Source organism: Chrysochloris asiatica, unplaced genomic scaffold (genome assembly GCF_000296735.1).
Source record: "Chrysochloris asiatica unplaced genomic scaffold, ChrAsi1.0 scaffold00011, whole genome shotgun sequence".
In the NCBI taxonomy this organism is placed as follows: Eukaryota; Metazoa; Chordata; class Mammalia; order Afrosoricida; family Chrysochloridae; genus Chrysochloris; species Chrysochloris asiatica.
The window spans coordinates 628,940-638,188 of NW_006408529.1; the positions used below are offsets into that span (position 1 = coordinate 628,940).

The 9,249-nt window shown below is 38.0% G+C and overlaps 1 protein-coding gene across 1 annotated transcript in view; it reads right to left on the bottom strand.

Moving 5' to 3' along the window:
* The window catches only part of LOC102831657 (neuronal membrane glycoprotein M6-a-like), a 209,932-nt gene that overhangs the window by 132,644 nt on the left and 68,039 nt on the right, over positions 1–9,249 (bottom strand). The gene's annotated exons all lie outside the window — the stretch shown is intronic.

A 9,249-nucleotide genomic window follows, 5' to 3' on the forward strand; every position in this document is an offset into this window, starting at 1 on the left:
AAAGTGTTGAAGAGCAAAGATGTCAGCTTGAGGACTAACGTGCACCTGACCCAAGCCATGGTATTTTCAATAACCTCATATGCATGCAAAAGTTGGACAATGAATAAGGAAGACCATAGAATAATTGATGCCTTTAAATTATGGTGTTGGAGGAAAATACTAAAAGTGCCATGGGCTGCCAAAAGAATAAATAGATCTGATTTGGAAGAAGTGCAGACAGAGTGCTCCTTAGAAGTCAAGATGGCCAAAGTTCATCTCTCATACTTTGGACACATTGTTAAGAGGATACAGTCACTTGAGAAGGATATCATGTTTGGTAAGATGGAGGGTCAGAGAAAAAGAGGAAGACCCCCAATGAGATGGATTGGCCAGGTGGCAGCATCAATGGACTCAAGTGTGGAAACAGTAGTGAGGTTGGCCCAGGATCAGACATTATTTCGTTCTGCTGTGCATAAGGTCCCTGTTAGTCGGTGCCGACTCGATGGCACCTAACAACAACTCCTATCCTGGTGTAGCACTGTGGGTACATGTGCTGGATTACAAAGTCAGTTTGAACCACAAGGTCAATGGTTCAAGCTCACCAGCCGCTCTTCGGTCATCCTATCCAGGGTCTCTATGGGTTGGAGCCAACTCCATGGAACTTAACAACAACAACAACCTCCTATCCTGACTATGTGACAATCTTGTTGTTCTTACCTACTGATGTCCCAAATCATCCCCTCAGTTACTCATGATGAGAATTTTACCTAGTAAAAACTGCTGACCTTGTGTTCACAGCCTGATTCGTAACCACTTCGCTACCAGAGTAATCCCTGCTTTATCTGCTGCTCGGTCATGTTATTATAATTTTCCACAAAGATTAATAAGAAAACGTATTACAATAGAAAACATCATCAAATTATAAATCAATTAAGTGTACTAAACAAAAGATTTGATGGATCAGTTGTCTATTCTTATAAATGTTTAATAATTATCAATGTATTAATTCCACTTTTCAAAAAAAGTGCTTAATTTTTTATTAAAAATGTTATGTTTTTCCATAATTTCTAGGTTAATTGGTTTTAAACTGAATCACTGCTATTTAAGAGTGACAGCATCTCTTGACATCTTTGCTCTTCAACACTTTTAAAGAGGTCTAATGCAGCAGATCTCCTTTTCATTATAGACTCTCAGAAAGAAAAAAAAAAAAAAAACTACCTATTTGTAACTCAAAATGTTTAGTTAAGCAAACTATGAGCAGCAAATCAATGGAAAGGAAGCTTCCTCAAGAATGTGGTGTGCTTCCAATAGAGCACTCAGGCGAAATGTGTTTGCTCTCTGCTGGGTCTAAATCTTGTATCTGACTCATTCTCCAACCTCCAGCTCTTTGGATTTGAGTCAGTGGCCTGCTCTATTACCTGCTGATCCTAGGAGCCATCAGTAGCCTGCCATCTTATCTGCTCAATCTGTCTTTCTGCTGTCTGGCATACTCATCTTTGTTCATCTGATTGACAGACTTGGGACTCTCCCACTTCTACAATTGTATGAGATATTTCTTTGATAATAACTTCTTGTTATAAACACATACATAATTTTCACTGATATAGAGCTATAGGATAAGCACTGGACTGCTAACCACAAAGCCAGTTCAAACCCACCACTCCATGGAAATCTTATACAAGGTTGCTATGAATCGGAACCAACTTGATGGCACTTGTCAACAACAAAACAATATAATGTATTATATATAATTATATAATGTATTCTTAACCTAAGACATATGGATTTGGAATATGCGAGATGGAAGCAGTGAACATTTAGGATATTCATGATATAGTCCAATTCAAAGACGATCGGATTTGAGTTATGACTATAGAATTAAAAATGGAGCATATGGTAATATTGTAAGTGATAATAAGGTAAACTATTAATATGAATTTATTCCATTATCAAGGAGGTTTCTTAATGTCAAGTTATTAAGGTTTCATAAGGAGCTCTGCTAGCGTAGTGGTTATGAATCGGGCTGCGAGCCGCAAGGTCAGCAGTTCGAAACTACCAGTGGTTCTGTGGGAGAAAGATGAGGTGGTCTGCTCCCATAAAGATTTACAGCCTCGGAAATCCTGTGTAGGGTCGCTATGAGTCGGAACCGACTCCACGACACATAACAACAACAACATTGTGAATAAGGGAGCAAATATAATCTCATATAATTGTAAATATCTGGTTTGTGAGACTGAAAGATGGTAGAATCCTTCATTGAGTTTGACAAGATAAAGAGATGGACTCAGTAGGAAGGAAAATAGATAAGTCTGTTTGGACAGACATAAATCTTATTTGTCACTGGGGTATCAAAAATAGATACCTAAGAGGCAGTGGAATATGTAATTTAAAAAAATCAGACTTATTTATATAAGTTTATGAAAAATGAATAAAGAAGAAGAAATAATACAAGCAATTGTTAACAGTTTAGCGCTGTTGTATAGTTTGGATAGGTAGTTAAGAAATACCAGTCTTGGATAAAGGCATCCTGGTAAAGTGGAGGTTCAGCAAAGAAGAGGAAGACCTTCAGTGAAATGGATTGCCATAGTGGCAGCAACAGTGGGTTCAAATTACAACCGTGAAGATGGTGTTGGATTGGACAGTTTTTCATGCTATTGTACATGCTGGTACCATGAGTCAGAACTGATTCTGTGGCACGTAACACAGAAGCTACAATAATAGTCTAATAAACTGGCAGCAACTAACAGTGACAACAGCTTAAACAATAAAAACAACAAGTAAAACCAATTTCTCCTTTAATAAGATATTGCCTTCCCAAAATAAATTGAGTATCAATATAGAGAAAACAACTTTTGTAAGAACAAAAAAAAAAAAATACTATTCACTTTGGAAAAGCAATAGTAAAGTAATAAAAGCAATCATAAGACAATGAATAGATTGACTTGGAAAATATAATGGAGCATTATAATAGTGATATATATCAACCAGTCTCAAAAGTATCTCCCACAATGATCCAGCAATCCCTCTACTTGGTATTTATCCACAAGACACACAAGCCATAACATGAGTAGATATGTGCACACCATTGTTCATAGCAGCACTACTTACAATAGCAAAAAGATGGAGACAGCCTAAGTGCCCATTAATTGAAGAATGAATATACAAACTGTGGTACATACACACAATGGAATGTTATGCTACTTTGAAGAATAACAAGGAAGCTGCAAGCCACCGCATAACATGGATAAACCTTGAGGATATTATGTGGAGTGAAATTAGTCAGTCACAAAAAGAGAAATACTGCATAGGAAAACTAATGCAAAAAACTAAGAAAAAGAGCCCATACTAAAGGGGGAGGGGGGAGTCAATACACAAGAAGGAGGAGGGGAATGGAAGAATAGGGCGGATGGGAGAACAGTTAAGTAGGTTTGCAGTTAAGTAGGTTTGCATGGGTTAAGCGGGACAACAGGTCTCTGGGATGCAGGGATTGAGGCATGGTTGGAAAGGGCAAAAAGGGGGAAACAATGTTAAGAAGACTTGTCTGTCTTTTGAATCTTGGTTTACCTGAAATACCATTATAAAATAGACACTTGAGGGGGTGAGAAAGGAATAGCCAGAAATATCACCAAAGAAAGCTTGTAAGTCTTCTGGCTATAAGTAATTGGAATGCCTAAAATGGGGCTACAAAGTGCCTAGTGATGGAGGCTTCCTGTGGAGCCTTTGCATTACAAAAGACCATAGGGGAAACCTGAACCCTATCCAGAATCTTCTGAGGTGGGAAATTTCCACTTGAAAGGACAAGCAGACCAGCCTGGAGCAGCTAGAAGAACAGAAGATACTTCTTGAAAGAAAGACCAATGGGAAAAATACAAAACAATAATGGCAGTCCAACTGACTACTTCAAGAACTAGCAAGTTGCTTGCCCAGGAGACATCAAGGCAAGCGGTTGGGTTCCCTCAGGGCAAATCCCCTGCCAAGACTAAGACTCATTGGGAATACACGAGCAGATATGCCATCTGACTGGTGACCACATTGGTCACTGATAAGGCAAAAAGAGGGGAAAACAACAATGAAGCAGCAAGCTAAGCCCTACCATGTTCAATAGACTCCGGTGAACCCAGATGGAGACCTGGTCAGCCCGCAGTGTAACAAGACCTGGGGACTCTTGGACCCAGAGTCAGTGACATAGCCACAGAGGACTAGAGTGGAGAGTGAAGCATCCAGTTGATAAAAAGAGAGGGCATATGCATAAGAACACTCACACTTGCAGATAATATCCACTTGACCTGGCTTCAATGACTGGATGATCAGAGCTCAACTAGAAGACGAAAGAAGAGAGAGAAAGGAGTAATCTGATACAATTTGATGAACTTGACATACACCTATGGTTGCAGTAGCTCAAAAGAGGGAACACATCTTTACATCAAGGATCATCCCCACCCTCTCACTACACAGGGTAGACAGGAATGGGCAACTTGGACATTGGCTACTCAAAATGGGGAGACTACAAAGGCAAGAAGTGACTGGCTTACAAGCTTTCATGAGGGAGTCTAGATCCAGAGGGTGAGGAGGAAAGCAGAATCTCTGCGGGGTAGTATCCAATCTGTCTGGGTGGGGCTGATGAAAGGAGATGGGGATGGCTAGCATGTGCCACAATAGTGAATTGTTGCTATCACGACTGACTGTGAGGGTTGGGAATGTAAATAAAGGTAGACATATTGTAGCAAAATGAAAGGAGTGGTTGACTTTGCAGTCCAGGGCTGGAGGTCCCTGGGACCATCAAGGGAGAAGAGAGGAATGCGGGATCCTACCCAGAGAAGCAGTGATGCCTGAGATGGAGACAGAGAAGCTGATGTGGAGAGAGGAAACGACTGGGGACTCTAGACCCAGAGAAGGAGAAGAGCTGTGTGCTGACGACCAGGCTTGTAGTGTATACCCTTTCGTTGGTTGATGATGCATGGATAGGATTGCAACCATGGCAATGAAACAATATACGCTAGGATGGATGTAAAGCTAATGTTCACCCATGTAAACTATCATAGAATTCACAATAAAACATTTTTAAAAAAAGAAAGAAAGAAAATATGCTCCTAAGATTCATTCCCTTAAGCATCCATTGGAGTCCTGGTACCACAGTACCACAGTACTGTGGATTAATGCGCTGGACTGCAAAGTCAGTTTGAACCACAACGTTGACAGTGCAAGCTCACCAGCCGATCCCTGGAAACCCTATATAGGGTTGCTATGGGTTGGAACTGACTCGATGACACATTAACAAGCACAAGCATCCCTTAAGTAGTCTCCTCCCACATTGAGTTAGGTCACTTCTATGTGATCATTAGAGACTAGGATAAATGAGAGTGTGACTCCCTAGGCCAGTTTATACAGAACATTGCAGCTTATATCACTCTGAGAAAAGGGCGATGTACAACTGAAGCTTCTCACCAACAGCCAATATATGAATGAGTCACTTAAAAATTGGATCATCAAGTATTTTCAGACCTTCATAATACGGCAGAACATGTTAACATCTGATTTCTGTCCTTACCCTTAGAAACATGATACAAACAATTTTATTATTGTTTTAGGCCACCAAATTTTGGGGTGATTTGTTATGCAGCAATCAATAACCATATAAAGCACATACAAAAAATCAGTTTAGCCAAGGGTCTTCTGAGGGCCCCGTGTAATACAAGCAGTTTGTAATCAATTGTTAATCTAAATGTTAGCTGTTGGAACTCACTCAACAGCACCATTAAGAAAGACCTGGCAATCCGTTTCTGTAAATACTACAGCCAAGAAAACCCATGGGCACTTCTAATCTGGTGACACATAGGGTGGCCATAAGTTGGAATCAATTAGATGATAATGGGTTTACTTTGGGAATGGTCTACTGCTTTTAGCAAGAATAAAGTCCCAAATAAATTTATGTTACACCAAATTTTCAATACAAAGGTATTCCCTAGAAAGAAAAGTATTCAATTCTCATATACACTATCAAATATTAGGTAAATTATTGTGTTATACCTTATGTCAATTGTATTTCATGAAAATATATATAATGAGAAAATTACCCAAGAGAGTCATCTACTCACTAATAAACCATTACTGATGGAACAATATGAAGGAGGATCCCTGTATCCAGAAAGGAAGATGCTAACACTTGATTTTCTGAACAAGGACCATGCTTGGACTAAAATAAATATAAACAATTAACATTTGGACAGATTTATGAAAAACAGAACAGTTAATAAAAATCAAATCAGTAATTATTCTAAGAAAATATGCATTTGTGAACATGTTATATAATCTTCCATTTATATTAAAAGCAAAAGAATAGAAATATTACAGTACAATTGAACAATGAAAGAAACATTGAGGTGGAGAGGTCTGATTGTGGCCCCACAACTTCATGACCAGTGAGTGACATGGAGTAATATATTTAACCTATTCAAGTTTCTATTTTCTCAGCTGTTAGCAAAGATGATATATAAGAGTTATTGTGAGGTTCAGGGAAACCCTGGTAGCATAAACTGCTAAGCACTCTTTACCTAAAGCTTGGCTACTGAAACTTAATCCAAGCAAGAAAGATCTGGAAATCTGCTTCTGCAAAGATTGTAGCCAAGAAAACCCTTTAGGAGAGTGCTACTCTGTAACAGGGGGTTGTTATGAGTCAGAATTAGACGGCATACAAAAACAACACAGCACGGAGCTTGTGTATAAAAACAAAGTACTTAGTAAACAAAAAATAACCTGGTTTACCTTATGTTCTTTTTTAGAAATTGGAAAAATCAAGAAATAATATAACAAAATAAAAACATTTTGCTATTTCTTATGTAACATTTATATGGAAATGAGTAAAGATTTTTGAGATATCTAAATGGAGTAGCAAGTACTTTGTAAAGACTCTTGAGTGTGGCTACAATCATATCTGTTGGCTTCATCCATATTCTAAAGTTTTGATTAGATATGTAAAATGTCTTTTTCACTGCAAAGCACTGTATAAATGTGAAGTGTTATTTAATAGGCACTGACAGAAGGCATCAAATGACTCACTAGCAAGTAAGTAGCTTCAATTAAAAAATGCCAAAATTCAATCTAAAAATGACTTTTTTTATATGAATGCAAAGTTGGAGGAGAATATTGAAAGTACCATGGAATGTCAAAAGAACAAACAGATCTGTATTAGAAGCAGTGCAGCCAGAGTGATCTTTGGAGACCATTATGGCCAAACTTCGAACATATTGGCCATACTTTGAACATATTGTCAGGAGGGACCAGTCACTGGAGAAGGATATCATGTTTGGTAAGGTGGAAGGAGGGTCAGAGAAAAAGAGGAAGACCCCCAGTGAGATGGATTGGCAAACTGGCAGCAACAATGGGCTCAAGCAGGGCAACAATTATGAGGTTGGCCTAGGACCATGCAGTGTTTCGTTCTGTTGTACATAGGGTCGCTATGAGTTGGTACCAACTCGATGGCACCTATCAACAACAAGAGGAATATTGAAAAAGCTTCTTTAGATTCACAAAAACAATTATTATAATGTTTTTCTATTATTATTCCTGGGTTTGTAACCCTATGACTATCCTAGAACATAAAAATAAAAGCAGGATAATGAATATAATCTGCTGTTCTCTACTGGGCACACCAGGGGATACAAAATCTGGACACACTAAATATGCTGTGTAACTCCAGTTTCTGGATGCAGACTGCTTTCTATATAGCCTTCTAAAAGATACCATAACATCAAGTTTTATTTACAAATTTATGTTAATTTATGCAGGATAGTATATCCCTTCTATTGATATGAAAATAATAGTCATAAAAGTCACTCCCTTTACCGAAGGAAAAAAAAAATCACCATATAGCATGTAGGTTTTGGGGTATGGAAAATCTATAAAGCAAAAATTATCCAATAACTAGACATCATTTTCAGACACTAATAGTGAACCACACAAGTTCTGCAATACCTCCTGAATCATTCACAGTCTAACAGTGCTGTCACTCTGGGTTTTAACAGTTTTTGAAAGACTAGATAATGTGTGTGTGTGTGTGTGAAATGAGGGTGAGTAAGAAAGTATTGCTTCAAGGGTCCCAATTCATACATGCAACATGTGTTTAAAAGCAAAATGTGTTTAAACATGTCTCTGCTACTAGTGGATGACTGCAGACAAGCTCTCAAAAGTAGCTTCAAAGAAAAGGATACTTATGTGTCAAAACAAACAAGCAAACACACACAATTATGAGGTGAGAGTTACTATGAAATTTTTAACAGCACTCAAGTGAACAGCTTCCTAAATTACTGAATCTTTGCAACAAATTTAAGGGAATGATGTTCCAAATAAATCTTGTGTTTAGATGTATCAAGAATTTTAAGGAAGGTCAAGAAGTCTTCAAAGATAAATTCGAGGCAGAGTGGTCAGTTCAGAAGGTAATGAAAATCTCTGTTTGACATTTCAAAGGAGTAAACTTGTACCATAAGCACTGAATTGAGAACCATGAAAAGATGCATAGCCTTGGAAACCTTATACTGGGTCTCAATGAGTTGGAATCAACTCAATGGCACTTAACAATAACAAGAACAATGTTGCTAGATTTTCTCAAAGGACACAAGATGATCAGAGGGCTTATCATGAAGAAGTTTTCAGAAAATTAAAACAAAACTGCATTAGTGAGAAAAAGGCCAGCAAAAAATAAGAATTTTTGACCATCACAGTAATGCATCTGCTCATTCTTCCAGGGAAGTAAGAGATGCCCTATGAGAATTTCATTAGGAAACCTTACTCAATCCACCTACCATTCAGTTCTTTCCCCTTCAGATTTCTGTTTCCCAAACTAAAAGAACATTTAAAAGGAACATGATTTGAGTCCCTTGGGGATGCCCAAACTTCCATTAAGATGTGGGATAAATCAAGGAGCACAGAATCTTTCAGGAAAGGGTTAGAGATTTGGAAACACTGCCATCAGAAGTATATAGTTCTAAATGAAGGACATGTCAAGAAACAACAGCTTTACATTTTGATCTTTTTGGTTTAATAAATGCTTTTATGATTTTGTAGCAATACATTTTGACTTACCCTTGCATATGCACATCTGTGACTATATAATATGCATAAGGAATTGCTGGTGTGGCTCTGTAGAATAAGCACTGGACTGCTATCCAAAAGATTGATGGTTCAAACCCAGCAGTTTCTCCTTGGAAACCCTAAACAGGGTCACTATGAGTCAGAACTAATTCTACGGTACTTAGTAAAAATAACTATGTATAT